The sequence below is a fragment of the Varanus komodoensis genome, unplaced genomic scaffold (genome assembly GCF_004798865.1).
Source record: "Varanus komodoensis strain SLA01 unplaced genomic scaffold, ASM479886v1 scaffold259, whole genome shotgun sequence".
In the NCBI taxonomy this organism is placed as follows: Eukaryota; Metazoa; Chordata; class Lepidosauria; order Squamata; family Varanidae; genus Varanus; species Varanus komodoensis.
The window spans coordinates 37246-53430 of NW_025335683.1; positions in this window are offsets into that span (position 1 = coordinate 37246).

The following is a 16185-nucleotide window of genomic DNA, read 5'->3' on the forward strand; positions in this document are numbered from 1 at the left end:
CATAAAGATTTCTTTTGAGAGTCTTCTGGATACTCCAAGACTTTCTTTTTAGAACCTGTGACTGGAAGCAGAGTCGCTCAACCTTCCCAAAGTACTTTAAACTCTGTACATGCTCAGAGGCTTCGTCTGTGCTGCTTCTGCAGTACTCACAAAGTGGTGGTATCTTCCTGCAAGACCATCGCCCCTTTCCTTGTCTCTGCGGAAAAGCCAAGCCCACAGAGTCAAGACATCCAAATTTTCCAGCACAAATCCCCCCTGAATTCAGTTGGCCAGACCAAACCCAGAGAAGAGGGTGCAGTTACCGTCTCTTTCAATGATGGGAGTGCTTTTAGGAATGTAGACTGTGCCTCCTTTTTTCATTTTTTTTCTGGTCTTTACTCCAAAAGTTACATATTTCTTCCCATATTTTTTCCAGTAGAAAAAGTACCAAATAACCATTTACCAAAACTCTTAAAATTCTCTCACACACCAAACACCAGGCACCCCTTGAATCAGGGAATTCCTGTCACTCCCATTCTCACATGGCATACACAAATCCTGAATAAAAATCTTTTTGCCTCTCACTGCGGGGGGGGGGGATTGCAAACGGGGGATGCAGCTGGTCTCATGTTGAAGGCCAGTTGCAAATCACACGAGGGAAAGATCCCTCAGTCCTGCTTGCTTCACAAGGGCAGCAAAGGCACATTCTCAGAGTGGGCGTCTCTTGCACGTGTGAGTGAGGAAGGTTGTCAGGATGCTGCAGAGGTTCCCCAGCCATGAGGCCGTATAATTATACATATCATTATGCATTGCTGCACTTCTTGCTAATCCTCTTGGGCACCCCTCCCCCGGGACCACCCTGAACCCCCCGAGGCCCCCTGAGATGGCAGAGGTGTGTTCTGCATCCAGGCACAAAGGGGAGGGCTCTTCCTTCCCTGCCGTCCAGCTCAGGGATCGGGAGAGGCTGGGGCTGCAGAGGAGTCTGCCGTGCAGGCACTTATTCCTCCTTCCATCGCTGGAGCCTTGCCTGGCCGGGCTCCTTGTGCATTTAGGAGGAAATTCCCCCAACTGCACCTCTACTGGGCTGAAAGGGGCAGGATGGAGGCCGTGCCAAGCGCCGGCAGAGAGTCACTCTTCATCCTGCTGCTGCTGCTCCTCCCAGAGGCCTCCTGTGGGAGGCGGGAGGCCAAATGCCCCTGGAGCTGGCACAGGGCTGAGCTGCAGCCACGCAATAATTTCCGGCAAGGAGACTTCATCTTCAGCGCCAGCATCTTCGCAATAGAAGGCACATTTCGACCACACACTTTCAATCAACCTGCCTCTAATGAACAAAAAAGGTAAGTCCCTGGCCTGCTGGACCTGATACTGCTAAGAGCCATGGGCAGCCAGCAGCTCCGCTAGCGGTAGCAAACAAAGCCAGGGTGATTTCTTCTAGCTGGCTCCCTCCTCAGGAAGACGCAGCCGATGAACTCAGAGGCAGCAAGGCCAGCAGGGCATGGGGGGCACCAGGACCAGAACAGGCCCCCCCTTCCTTGCCTCTGCACCCCTCTGCCTTCCCATCCCCATCAGTGGGAACGGCTGCCCTCCTGGGTTCCTGCCTGGATGGGCTCCTTGCCTGCAGTTGTCTTGTCTTAGGGAAAGGAGCTGGAGTTTAATGGGAAAGAGGCTGCAGGAATCCCATCAGAAGTCCTGCAGGAATTGGCAGATGGGCTCTGGCTCTGGGTTGGGAAGAAGCTAAGCATGTGGGTGCTGGTGAAGGCGGATGCAGCCTCGAATGGCACAGGAAGGATCCGTGAGCAGGGATGGCTGGGTGAGACTTCCCCTGCTTTTTTTCCTTTCCAGGAAGTCATCAACAGATTACTGGAAGATCCTCTCCTTCCCGTTTGCCATCCAGGAGGTCAACCAGAATCCCAGCCTCTTGCCCAACCTCACCCTGGGCTACAGCATCTATGACACCCTTCACGATGCCAGACTGACGTCCGACGCCGCCATAGACCTGCTCTCGACCGCTCAGGCCCACGTTCCCAACTACAAGTGTGGCAGGCGAGACCATCTGCTGGCCGTCCTTGAAACATCTGAGTCAGACGGCTCCAGGCAGCTTTCCAACATGCTGGGCATCTTCAAAATCCCACAGGTGGGACGCTTGGGAGAAGCGATATGAGTTGCCATGTAGAGAAAGGGAAAGAGTCCGAGTTGCTGGGCAAGCATGATCTCCGTCACGGGACAACATACGATCCTACACAGTCCCATGAGGAAAAGGGTTCAAGCCCCCAGGCCCCACACCAGGCCCCCATGTGGTACTGTTACTGCTGCGGATGAACCAAAGGTCCCACTTGTTCCTTGTCTGACCGTGAGAGAGGGGGCAACACAGCACGTGATTTTATGGAAAAGAGTCGTTGCTGTGGGTGCCCAACCAATAACCACAGATTGACATCTATATTATTACTTTTCGACATTGTTATTTTAAGCTGCAATTCTCAACTCAAAACAAGGTGATCTTGCTGGTCATATGTAAAATGATCTTTTACGTATCCTGACATTCTGTCAGAGGCTTCTATCTTCCACTTTCTTCTGTCTCTCTGAAAGAACCCTAAACACTTGAGCCTTGCTGTATTGTTCTCAGGAAAAAATGTTTTCTTTATTTGGACAAGATATAGAGGAAATAATTCTGCACTTCAGGGTCAAGCATATCATGGCCACCCAGGGTAATTTTCTTTTCTTTCCCATCATACAATGCTGAAGGGCAAGAGTGACCCCTCGAGCCAAGGAGGGTGTCCACGGGATCTGTGTTTGACTAACCCTATTAACCCTTTCCTTTCCCTTTTCTGTGATGGAGTCTTGGGAATCGGAGAGACAGAGCGAGGCAGAAGGAGCCTCCTTTGGAATCTAGTCTGACCCCCCGCTACAGCCACGTCAACCAACAGCCAGTCTCCCCTTGAATGGAGACCCTCCCAAACACTTTGTCCTTCACAGCCTTGCTCAGCACGTGCCCATTCCAGGCTGCGGATCCCTTGACGGGGTCAAGCCATACCAGTGTGGTGTCGTGGTTAAGGGCATGGGACTGGGACTAAGACGAACTGGGTTCTAGTCCCCGCTGAGCCATGGAGCCAACTGGGTGACTTTGGGCCAGTCACAGACTCTCAGGCCAACCTACCTCACAGGGGTGTTGTTGTGGGGAAAAGATGGAGGAGGAGAGATGATGTAAGCTGCCTTGAGCCCTTCGTAGGAAAAAGGCAGGATATAAATCGATAAATCAATCAATCAATCAATCAATCATTGGTGCACCAGGGTAGCGAACACGGGTTCCAAGCAGCCAAGCCCCTGGTCAGCAGGGGCAGGACTGCACCATCAGCAGCACCTCCAGTTTTCTCCATGCGTAAACTTAGTTATAGACTGGATGAGAGGAAATAAACTGAAGTTTCATCTGGAACAGATGGAGATACTGCTGATGGTTCAGCCGTATGGGTGTGTGGTGCTTGACCTGTTCTGTAAAGGTTGTCCTCTTTGCAAAGGATTTCATTTGTCCCTTGGGGATGTTTATACATATTCTTGAGCAGAAGGGAGCAGAAGGCCCTTAAACAATCTCTTGTATGACCACTCTTGACTTCTTACTCTAATTTCTTGCACTGTTCAGCCCAGTACTTTTCTTTATCTTTTCTTTCCTATTTCCAGAATTGTGCGTTTAGTCATCGTACTTCTTCCCTGTGAGCAAAGGCTTTTGCTTCCTTCTGTCTTCTGCAGTCTTTTTTGTGACTTCTGATATCCTCCTTGCAGATTTCATTGGTTTCTTGTGCTGAATATGTTTCTGGGCAGCTTCAGTGATGGTTGTTTTTATATCCTCCCTCAGTTCCTCTGGTTGGCTTTCTGTGATCTTGAGCAGTTCAAATCTGTTTTAACTTGAACTGCATATGCTGGGGGAATCTCTTTGACACTAAATTTTTGATTTATGGGATCGTCGGTGTGAAAAGCCCTCCCTCCATAGCATCTAGGAAGCGACATGACCTGGCTGTCAGTGCCAGTGAGTCTACCAACCATAGTGCCCCTCAGTCTCAGACTCCCCGACAAAAATCACCCCCGCCGTGCCTTCCCGGTAATTTGGGCGGTGGTGCCCTGGCCCTCGCTTCTCCCGCAGTGGCCCGCTTGCCGCCTGACGCCCCAGGCTGGGGGTCCTGCTGGCCCCCCAAGGCCTCCTCAGCCCCAGCCCCCCAAAAGGAGAGAACCTGTTTCCCAGCTCCAGATTGGTGCAGAAGAAAGAGGGGGCTGTGCTGGCCTCCCCCTCCTGTGGGGGGCATGCCTCCATGTCTCCGCGGCTGCTCATCCCATGGCCTCTCCCTCCCCCCTCTTTCCAGAGGGGGCTGCTCCGGGGGGCCTGGGGAGCTCTCGGCCCTCAGGCCCCTCACCTCCTCCTCTGGCAGGGTCCCCATCTTTCACCGAGGGTGAATGTATCTCTGCCTCTCCTGGGGGAGAAGGGTGGACATGTCGCGGCTCTCGCAGCGGACAGCAACCCCCGGGACTCTGCCAAGGCCACCTCCTGGCCTGCCATCAGGGTCCCTTCCGAGACCTGGCCTTGGTCCCCTGCCTTGCCTGTCCTGCAGTTCCTCTCACTCTCCCATTTCTCCCAGAAAAAATCCCACTGGCACACACTCACAAGGAGAGAATATACTTAATTTTGAATTGGAAGAAAAACAAAGCACAGCAAAGCACAAACAAAACAAACAAAAAACAATTAAACCTCTGTTTCTCAGGGAGAGGAGTCTCCAGATGGCCTGGGCCGCAGGCAAGGGAGGCAGATGAGGGACACCCCCCCACCCCCCGCTTCCTCCTGGCTGCTCTGGCCCCTCTCCCCCCCTCCTCTCCGCTGCTCCTGGCCCTTTGCCCCTCTGACCAGCCCCTGCCTGGCCTTCACCATCCCCTGGCCTCTCAGCCTCGCTCCCAGCCGCTGCCTCTGCTGCTCTCCAAGAGGCCCGAGCCAAGAGGGCTGGCAGGGGCTGTGAGTGGCCTCATCCGTCCCTTTTGATCTCATGCTGAGAAGAAGCAATCCATCAGCGTCTCTCTTCCTTTCTTTCACAGGTCACTTATGCGTTCACCGCTCAGGTCGGGGGAGACAAAAGCCAGTCCCCCACCTTGCACAGGATGCTCCCGGAAGAAGGCCTCCAGTACCCAGGGATCGTCCGGCTGCTGCTGCACTTCCGGTGGACGATGGTGGGGCTCTTCTCCCTGGACACTGAGCAGGGGGACAAGTTCATGAGGACCCTGAAACCGGAGCTCCTCAGGAATGGCATTTGCGTGGTTTTTTCACGCAACCTCTCAGAAATGAAATCACGTCATGCACCAGCTGGGTGGCAGTCATGGAAAATTGTAGTAGAAATCAAAGTCTTCATTTATTTTGCAGAGTTGTTTTTCTTTTTCGATGCAATGCAAATGGTTGAAAAACTAATTCAAATGTTTATGCAACCTGTTATTGGAAAAGTCTGGATCACCACAACTATGTGCGACTTTACCTTGGATTTAGCTTATGGAATAAGTCCAACAAAATTGCAGCACGTGTATGCATATTTCTCCTTCCTTACCCAAAAAAGTAAAAGGGCCAACTTTGATGGTTTTCTGAATTTGTATGCAAGTATGGAGGCGTTTGTGAAGACAGCTTTCAAGTGTTCGTATTCAAGCCATGCGCTGTCAGTGAAAGAGTGGCTGAGATGCAGAGAGGAGGAGGAACCGGAGGGCCAGCCCCAAGTGGACAAGGAGCGAACCCTCTCTCTGGACAGCTTCTTCTCTTCCAGCACCATCCAGGCCGTGGTCCGTGCTGTGGATGCGGCGCTTTACTCCAGATCCAGGAGGAAGGACAAGGAGTGTGGAGGCAGGCCAGAGGCACACCGGCTTTCTCCATGGCAGGTATTCTCCCCAGTCACCATCTTCTTCACAGTTGTACCTAAAATGTGAGAATGGAGGCGAGATCTTCCCAATGAAAGGGCAGCTTGAACGCTCTCTCGTTGTTCCCTCTGTTGGTCCCTCTCCTGGCTTCCAAGGACTGAGTCCAGCTGCTCCTGGCCGGTGGAGTTTCTCTCAGTCACACTGAAGCAATGTGTGCGCATACAAGTCTGTACAAGGACTGCACAGGTCCTTGCGCATATTCCTTTACCTGGGAATTGTAGGGCTTGCTGCCTTGCCGGGTTTCAGAATACAAGGCAATGCTCGTGTGACCTGGTATGCCAGCTGATCAGCCCTCCCTTCGTGGTGTGTGCATTCCTCACCCCAGGATACATGCAGGTTCTGAGCTGGGAGCCGCAGGGAATGGTGCCCCAGCTGGGAGGGGTGACCTACGTCAGAAAGCACGGTCCCGGTGATTGAGCTGACATGGAGTGGAAGAGGAGATCGGGAAGAGGATCAGGGACTATGCTGATCCCCTTCAGGGAGGAGGGAAGAAAGGCCACAATGTAACAATCTGGGGGGAAAGACAGAATCCAGAGTCAGGGAATATTGTCCTGGAAACTTTCCACCTGGTAGTGGTCTGCAACCTCCATGTCATATCTGGTGCTCTGCCGAAGGTGAGAGAGACAGCCACGTGCAGCAAGGGAAGGCTGTCGGCCATCCTGGAGGCAACCAGAGAGTGCCAGAGCAGTGAGTGGGCACCGCAAGGCAAGGGGAATTCTGAGGTTAGGGAGCACAGTGGCAATGGGATGCGTAGTGCAGGAGACGGAGAAAACCACATATCATGGATGACTTGACTGGGGAAGTGCAGGCAGTGCTGAAGAGACCTGCAGATCCCACCTGTTCCTCATAGTGCCACCGATGACAGACATTAAATGCACAAGAGCTCAGAAGGAGAAACCTGGAGGCCTCCAGTGGAGGACAGGAAGGATGATGCGTGGCCTTAAACTCAGGCGCACAAGGAGAGACAGGATCACCTGGGCGTGCTCAGCCTCGAAATGAACGGACTGATGGGGAATCACAGCACTGTTCCTTCACTGGGAGGGTCATCACAGGGCAAGGTCACTACCTCTGATGAATCCTTCAGGACTGCATGATGGGAATTAAGGGTTCAAGGCCGAGAAGCTCTTCTCGACCCCTTCCAAACCTCCTGTGGTGGGATTCCTGGGAAACTCCTCAGGAAGAAATCCTTTTGAGCAGAATACAAAGCTCTCCCATGTCACCCTCTAAAGCTCTGGAGCAGAAATGTCCATTTGCTGCTCATGAGGATGCCTGAAATATTGCCTTTAGAGAAGCTGCCCTCAATCTTCCTTCAGTGACAATGCTTCTAGCAATGCCTCCTAGAGTCTGAAGTACAAGATGGGTATCCAGAAATGAAATCAGTGCTATCAGCATAGTCAGAATGACACCGAGCCACATTAAACTGGGACCAGGTCTCAGCAAAACCTGGGTGATATGAGATGTGTCTTCCCAAATAATGCTTCTTTCTGTGTTCCTCCAGCTCCACCCTTTCCTGAGAGACCCCCAGTTCCACAACCATTCCATTGATGGGGTGTATTTGGATGAGAACGGAGAGTTGGCAGCCAACCTGGACCTCGTGAATTGGGTGCGGTTTCCCAACAGGACTGCTGGAAATGTGAAGATTGGCAGTCTGGAAAAACAAGGCTTGCCTAGCCCCAAATTCACCATCCACCGAGATCCCATTGTGTGGCCCCGATGGCAAGACCAGGTGAGGAAAACCATCCCTGTCATTCCATTGTTTTCATTTCCCTTCCCTTGGCTAACATGCTGGCTAATCCGATGTTCAGCCATTTAAGACATTAATACAAAGCATGAGATGCAAAAGGGGACATTCCTTTGGAGGGATGCCCAGGTGCTCCAGCTTCACGGGCTGGGGTTGAGGAATGGGACATGCTGAGATCCCGGGCCTCCTCTCCAACCTTTCCAGCTCTGTCCCCCCATCCGCAGAATCAGCAACCATGTCTCCTGCCCTGACGCTCCTTCCTCTTGCTCAGCCCCTTCCCCAGGCCAGGTGCGTGGAGAGATGCCGCCCGGGATCCTTCAAGGTGGATCGGGAAGGAGAGCCCGTGTGCTGCTATGACTGCGCCCCGTGTGCGGAAGGGACCATCTCCACTCGGGAAGGTGGGTGAGTGCAGAGGGAGAGGCAGCGCCTGGAAGGATCCGACCCTGAGATGAGCTTGCATTGCTCCTTGTCTTCTCCATCTCTCCAGAAAACTCCCTCCTTTCTTGTCTGGGGTGCTTTTCAGCAAACCTTTCTCTCCCACCATAGTGCCCCTCATGAAGTCCTGGCATGTGAGGCCAAACATATTGTGCATTCCTTCCACTGCTCTTACACAGAAACCTGGTCCCCCGTTTTGCAGCTCCCCGAGGGAGACCTGGGTGGCTTGCAGGGAAGAAACATTCTTTGGCTTTAGGAGGATCTGCGGCCTCATCAGGAGAACAGTCTGAGGATTTCTCCTCTTGTTTTCACTGTGATCAAGGAGGATGCCAGGAACGGTTGATGGGCCCAGAGGATTATGTTAGGAATGGATCCTGCATTCTTTTGGGGATGGGGCTGAGCCGGCTGCAGTAAGTGAAGCTGGCTGGACCCGGGGGCAGACTAGATGGCCCAGGACAACCCTTCTCACTCAGTCTTTTTCATTGTTTCTACATGGAGGATGAACATATTTATGGGAATTTTGTGAGGGAGGACATGTGGGTCCGAGACTCAGCTGCGCATGGGGGGCTGCAGCATAGTGTGACATGGATTGGGAATGGGGGGCTTTCATGGAATTCTAAACACCTGGATGGGTTCCATTTACGTTCTATGTCTTTCTTGTGTTAAAAAACAAGGTATAAACCATATTCGCATGAATGCTCTTTCATTTGTGCTGAACCTGGAATTCCATATCATAAGTATTTGTGATTATCTTTATTCATTTCCCTTCAATCCAACAATTTTCCTTCAAGAAATTCCAGGTGGATTCTCTAATTCTCCTCCATTGCTCAGTGCCGTCCTCAAAAGAACCCTGTCAGGTAGTCTGGGCTGATAGCTTAATCGTGGCTCACAGGCACCCAGTGACTCTGTGGCTGAGTCCGAATGAGCATCAGGACCGCCTTTCTGAACTAGCTTTGCTCCCACACAGGAAAGGGCTGCCAGGTGTGGAATTCCATGGGTGTGAAGGAGCTGATGCAGCTACGCAGTGGGGAGGGGCATAGAGGACAGATCAGGCTGCTTCTGCTGCCCCCGAGTCAGTGTCCAATTTTGGTCCTTCTCCAGCCACCCCTCACCTGGGCGAGTGAAAGGGGTGGTGAGCAAATGATGGGACTCCATCCCTCAGTCTGCCCCGATGGTCCCTCCGCTCAGCTCATTTAGGGGTGACTGTCTCCACTGAACAGAGCAGAGAAGGAAGGGCTGTCGGCGCTGGCAAAGTGCCTTGTTGGAGGGCTTGTGGCAGAAGATTGGCTGGACGGGGGATGGGGAGGCATTGAAGGAATTCCCAAGGTGCACAGCTGGAATCTTAGCAACTGTTTCAGGAATGAATCCCGTGTGGCTTCCATGCTCTTGTGGTGGGTTCGTACCCAGTGTCAGGCTCAAACAATTTTGAGGAACTGGGGTTCAGGCTGGATGAGTCCTGGGCAAGAAAGTAGCACCCCTTTCCGTTTCTTCCATGAGTCTCGAACGAACGCTGAAGCATTGGAGTTAGGGCTGGGATTTTAAATCCAGCTGGAGAATCCCAGCACAGAGGTGCAACCGTGCATCAAAACCCTCCACTCAGGCACGAGTGCAGCAACCTTGCCAGGATAAGGCTGCTTGCATGGCCTGACGTATGAATGCTTTTTGGGGCCGTCTTCATCTGCTTGACCATGTACAGCAGGTGCAGCTTCTCCTTGCCCTGAGCACACTTGCAAGAGCAAATCTGCAGCTGCAGGAAGCAGGGAATGGGCTGTGTGCGATGCACAACCATGATGGGCAACACAGCAGTCTGAGAGGGACTGTGCAAAATGAGTCACACTCTGCAGGGGAACTATTTTAACCATTCCTAATCTTCTCCCCCTGAAGTCGGAGCACCAACAGTGGAAAATGCCGCTCTCCATTTGGGTTTGTGGAGGGGCAGTGGATGGTCCAGGGATCTGCCCACCAGACTTCACAGCCTTTCAGGGCTTCCAGCCGTAAACATGTCTCCTCCGCTTCATCCTGGTAGGTTCACCCCATGGAAGGGATGGAGTCCTGCCATGGTCTGATAGGTTCCAGTGGATGAATTGATTCATGATTGCAAGGAAAAATAAATGGCCACACACCCCTGTTCACTTACTAATGTGTCTTCCAGGCTGTGGGCTGCCTTGACAGTGGATCTGAGGAACTTTGCTGACTTTAGAGAATGAAGGGCGCCAGCAAGACACGCTTGGCAGGAAAACACTTTATGATGCCTCTCAAATAAGAGTCATGCCCCTTCCGGTACCTCCACAGTTAATAAAAATATTAGTAATGAGAAAAACAACGGTAATGCATAAAAAGTAAAGTGTAGAGACGGGAACAGGAGTCAACGTGCTGTTTCTCATGCTTTCTTCAGACGCAGAGCATTGCCTGAGGTGTCGGGAAGATCAGCATCCAAACGAGGCCCGGGTTCAGTGCATCCCCAAGGTCATCACCTTCCTCTCCTATGAAGAATATTTGGGGTCCTTCCTCACTGGCACGGCCCTACTCTTCTCCTTCACCACAGGAGGCATACTGGGGATCTTCAGAAAATTCCAGGAGACTCCAGTAGTCAAGGCCAACAACCGAGACCTCTCCTACATTTTGCTTGTCTCCCTCCTGCTTTGCTTTTTGTCCTCTTTCCTCTTCATTGGCCAGCCAAGAAGCATCACCTGCCTCCTGCGACAAGCAGCCTTCAGCATCATCTTCTCAGTGGCCATCTCTTCCCTGCTGGCCAAAACCGTCACTGTGGTGCTGGCCTTCCTGGCCACCAAGCCAGGCAGCAGGGCAAGGAACTGGCTGGGGTGGACTTTGGCCAACTCCATTGTCATCTGCTGCTCCAGTGTCCAAGTGGTCCTCTCCGCCATCTGGCTGGGGACTGCTCCCCCATTCCCTGATGCTGACAAGCACTCCCAGGCTGGGCAGATCGTCCTGCAGTGCAACGAAGGCTCTGTGGCCATGTTCTACGCTGCCCTCAGCTATATGGGCTTCCTGGCTGCCACCTGCTTCACGGTGGCCTTCCTGGCCAGGAAGCTGCCCGGGGCCTTCAACGAGGCCAAGCTGATCACCTTCAGCATGCTGGTCTTCTGCAGCGTCTGGGTGTCCTTCGTGCCCACCTACCTGAGCACCAGGGGCAAGTACATGGTGGCCGTCCAGGTCTTCTCCATCTTGGCCTCCAGCGCTGGGCTTCTGGGCTGCATCTTCCTGCCCAAGTGCTTCATCATTCTATGGAGGCCTGACCTGAATACCAAGGAGCATCTCATGATGAAAAGCAAAGTATAAAATCTGTTTGTTTTGTTCATCAGGAGCGCAAAATTCCAACTTTTCTGAACAAGCCAGGGATCGATTCTGGGCATATGGAAAGAGTCAGTTTGAAAAAAATTAAACAAAAATAATCCTTTGTACTTTTCATTCCTTGGGTTGAAGAACATCTCCATTTTATACCCAGGGAAGAATCATGCAAGACATCTTCCCTGGTTAACCGCCTTTGCTCAGTTTTGTGTTTCGTCTTGTTTTGTTTGTATAAATAGCTTCTATTCTCAGTCCTCAAAAATTCCAGTTGATACTTTGAAGCTTGGTAGACAAATAATGTTTTCCCAGAACTTGACAAGGAACCACCAATGCTTCTTTGAAATCCCTCCTGCTCCTTTTGCATGTGTGTTTCTTGGGGATGGGAGGGTTCCTTGGAGGTGATCAAGGAAGTGAGGACCCCGAGGGATTGGAATGGGCTTCCCTGAGAGGTCGTTGAGGCTCCATTGGTGCGGGTGTTCAAGGATAGGCTGGACGTCCACATGGTGGGCATGTCGTGAGCGGTGCCAGCTGGTGCCGGAGGTCAGACTAGATGGCCCGGGAGACCCCTTCTGACTCGCTCTGTTTTCTATGTTTCTATGAAGTGCTTCCTGGCATCCAAAAGGAATCTTGGTTCCCTGAGCTTTGCTCCGCTGGAGCGCGTTCTCTCTTCCTCTGCAGGGGGAGAACAGGTCGCTGCCCACCTCAGTGTGACACCCCCTCGCATACCTGCATGTTGTCAACAGCATATCCCCTCTGAGTCTCCTCTTCTCCAGGCTGAAGAGACCCAGTTCCCTCAGTCTCGCCTCATACCCTGCAAACCGACCACCAACCTTGTGGCCCTACGCTGCACTGACTCCAACCTGTCTAGATCCTTCATATAATGAGGGACACAGAACTGAGCACAATGCTCAAGTTGCAGGCGCACCAGAGTCATCTGGAGTGGTAGTAATACCTCTCTCGACCTACAAGTCACACTTCTGGATAGCCACACTAGATTCATTTATTTAGTTAAAACATTTCTATGCCGCCCCATCGCAACAAAGCCTCGGGGTGGCTCACAACACATAAATAAATACAGAAGTAATAAAATAAATAAATACTAAAATTATGCAATAAATAACACCCCCCCAGTGCATTCTCGACTACGAAAAAAAAAAAAAAAGATTAAGCAACTCCTTGAATGCAGATTCTCCCGTGCTCTGCCCTTGACTGTGTAGGTAATGCAGAGAGAGAGAGACAGAAAGAGAGAAAATGATCCCACTCCACTCTCAGGAAGCCATGCTAGTTCCCGACCTTGAGAGGATTGCCTTCCTAACCCCGCATGGTGATGCTGTTCAAAATAGCCCTTGCTGCAGATCCTTGAGGACTAGCACCATGCAATGGTTTTGTCTAAAGGAGCAAGGCTGAAGCAGCTTCACTCACTCTAGCTTCCAGGAAAGGTGAGTCACTGACACCTGTAGCAGGAGAGGCTGAACTAGATGGAACGAAGACATTTCACTGGCTGCCTCTCCTGATTTCCTTCAGATCCATTTCCAAGTAGTAGAGGAACTGCCCATCGTGTGGCCCTGGCTATGTTTGGGGTTAGAAGACAACCATCACACAGGAGCAGCACGTTCCAGAGGTTGGCGGGTGGGGCAGTTGCTGCCGGGGGTCCAGAGGATCTGCGCTTGCTGAGGAGAAGAGCAGGAAGGGCACCTGAGGGCAGCCATTTCGTGCAGGAGGCTCCTGCTGCTCCCTGGAATTGCCCCGAAATGCAGCCATGGACATCTCCAGATTTGCCCAGGATCCGACTGGGAATGCGGGGAGACCTGGGTGAAGGTCCTCCTGGGGTTCAGGCATGGGAAGGAGTCGATGTCCAGTGCATCACCTTCACTTGTACCAGACGCCTGAGGTCCTCCACCTGGAGTCTGCATGTTACCCGCATGTCACGGCCTACAATCCAATGGACTCTCGGCTCGGAAGTCACTGCTGAGCCTAGAGGTCTCCAGCTCGGAAATTTGGACAAGATCATGCCAGAGTTTCCTTCTGTCGAGGGTGGGAGGGAGCACATTTTGGTGCTGTCCTGACAGAGCTGCTTGTCTCAAAGGCTTGCTGAGTCACTCTCGGAGCTCCAGCGACCGGCCGGCAGATCCAGCAGATCCGAAAGTGTGACAATCTCAGAGCAAAGCCCCACCTTCCATCCCTGCCTAGGATGCAGTCTGCTTGGGGCAGGCTTGGAGGTGTGCTCTTGCGCCTGAGAGGGACTGTCCTCAGGAGAACACACCGCTGGCTCTCTCGCACTCTGCTGCTGGTCCAGCACCCCTCGGGATCAGGCCCATGAAGAAACCCCTGGTCTCAACATTTCCTCATGAGCAGCAGCTCTGACTCCCCTCCCTGGGATGAGCACCCTGGTGTGATAACATACATGATGATTTGAATCCCAGAGACCTTTGAGGGAAACCTACATTCGAAGAGCTTCTAGTCCCATAAGTGGTGTTCTCTGAAACTTTTCTTGATGGGTATAGAAATATCTGCCAAGAAGTAAGTTCCCACCAATGAGCAGGTCTCCTGGCTGGTAATCCTCTCCTGGATGCGTAAACCACGAGAAAGGAGGACACGGGCCCCTCCGCCTCCGCTGGGTGGCCTGAGGCAGGAGCCAAAGGAGCAGCGAGAGCAGGACCATCACCACTGGAGGAGGGAGGCTGTCCCTGCTCTGGAAGCAAGACGCAGGGGAGGAGCAGTCCTTGCAGCCTCACCAGGAGGAGCGGCTCTCTGGAAGAGACGTGCAGGCGGCCAGACAACAAACGCAGCTGCAGCCCCACACCGGAGAGCCTGGGGTATCTTTGTGTTCAAGGTGCTTTCTCTGGCCTTTCTTTGTTATTGACTTGCTGGGTGTAAGCCCCTGTGGAATTTCGCAAGGACCTTCATAATTGCAGAGGAGAGAAAAAAGCAGAGAGCAGGAGCCCAGGAGGCAGATCCGCAGTTGGAGTCACTCTTACCTTCTGTGGAGACTTTTGGGAATTAACTGCTCCTTTCTGTCCCTTGAACTATGGATATTGAAGCCCTGTCAGCCAGGAAGGAGATGCTGCACAGAGTTCATATCTCCAATTTTCTTGAAGAGATCTCTGATCCTCCCTATTCTATTTTTTCTTCTATTTCTTTGCACTGTTCATTTAAGAAGGCATTCTTATCTCTTCTGGCTATTCCCTGGAATTCTGCATTCAATTGGGTGTATCTTTCTCCTTCTTCCTTGCCTTTCGCTTCCCTTCTTTTCTCAGCTATTTCTGAAACTTTCTCAGACAGTCATTTTGCTTTCTTGCATTTCTTTTTCTTTGGGAAAGTTTTACTTGCTACCTCTTGTACAATGTTGTGAACATCCATCCATAGTTCTTCAGGCACTCTGTCAATCAGATCTCGTTCCTTAAATCTATTTGTAACCTCTACTGTACATTCCCCAGGGATATGATTTAGGTCATACCTGAGTGGCCTAGTGCATTTTCCTACTTTCTTCAAATTAAGCCTAAATTTTGGAACAAGTAGCCCATGATCTGAGCCACAATCAGCTTCTGGTCTAGTTTTTACTGACTGTATAGAGCTTCCCCATCTTTGGCTGCACAGCACACCGTCAATCTGATTTCTCTGTTGACCGTCTGGTGATGTCCATCTGTAGAGTTGTCTTGTGGGTTGTTTGAAAAGAGTGTTTGCTATGACCATCGTATTCTCTTGACAAAATTCTACCAGCCTGTGCCCTGCTTCATTTTGTACTCCACGGCCAATCTTGCCTGTTATTCCAGTTATCTTTTGACTTCCTACTTTAGTATGCCAATCCCCCATGATACGGACATCAATTTTTGGTGTTAATTCTAGAAGGTGTTGTAGGCCTTCGTAGAACCAGTCAACTTCAGCCTTTTGAGCACCAGTGCTTGGGGCATACACTTGGATTATTGCGATGCTGAATGGTTTGCCTTGGATTCGAACTGAGATCATTCTGTCATTTTGGAGATTGTACCCCAGTACTGCTTTTCCTACTCTTTTAATGAATGCGAAGGCTCCTCCATTTCTTCTGAGGGATTCTTGCCCACAGTAATATACCTGATGGTCATCTGAATTAAATTCACCCATTCCTGCCCATTTTAGTTCACTGGATCCTAAGATGTCCATGTTCAGTCTTTTCATTCTTTTTTGACCACATCCAGCTTGCCTTGATTCACGGATCTTACCTTCCAGGTTCCTATGGAATATAAATGTGTACAGCATCGGACTCACCTTTCAACACCAGATCCATCTGCACCTGAGTGTCCTTTTGACTTTGACTGGTTCGCTTCATTCTTTCTAGTGCTACTAGTACTAGCCCTCTGCTCTTCCCCAGTAGCATATTGGACACCTTCCAAACTGAGGGGCTCATCTTCCGGCGTCACACCTTTTTTCATTTTGATACTGTCCATGGAGCAATTTATTCCCAATTTCTTCCAGATCAATACACAAGAAATGCCTCTCTATCAGTGCCTAGTCCAGGTACTGCTGCATTTCCACTGGAACTGAATCCTCTTCAGCAAACACAGGCTTGCAAACCAGTCGACCTGCCATGAATTTCTGACTGTGCAGTGGATTCCACTGAGCATGCACAGAGCACCTTTCTTTTAGAAGAGCATCCTCTGTGTCATGCTTGGCTCAGCATCAAGCCTAAGTAGCAGCTCACTGGGCATTGTAAGTGTCTTACTGCTTCCGTCTGATGGGGCTCCTGGGCCGTCCGCATTCATAGACGCTCAGTATGCACTGTCTACATGCCCCGCAGCTCTTCAGGGAAGGAG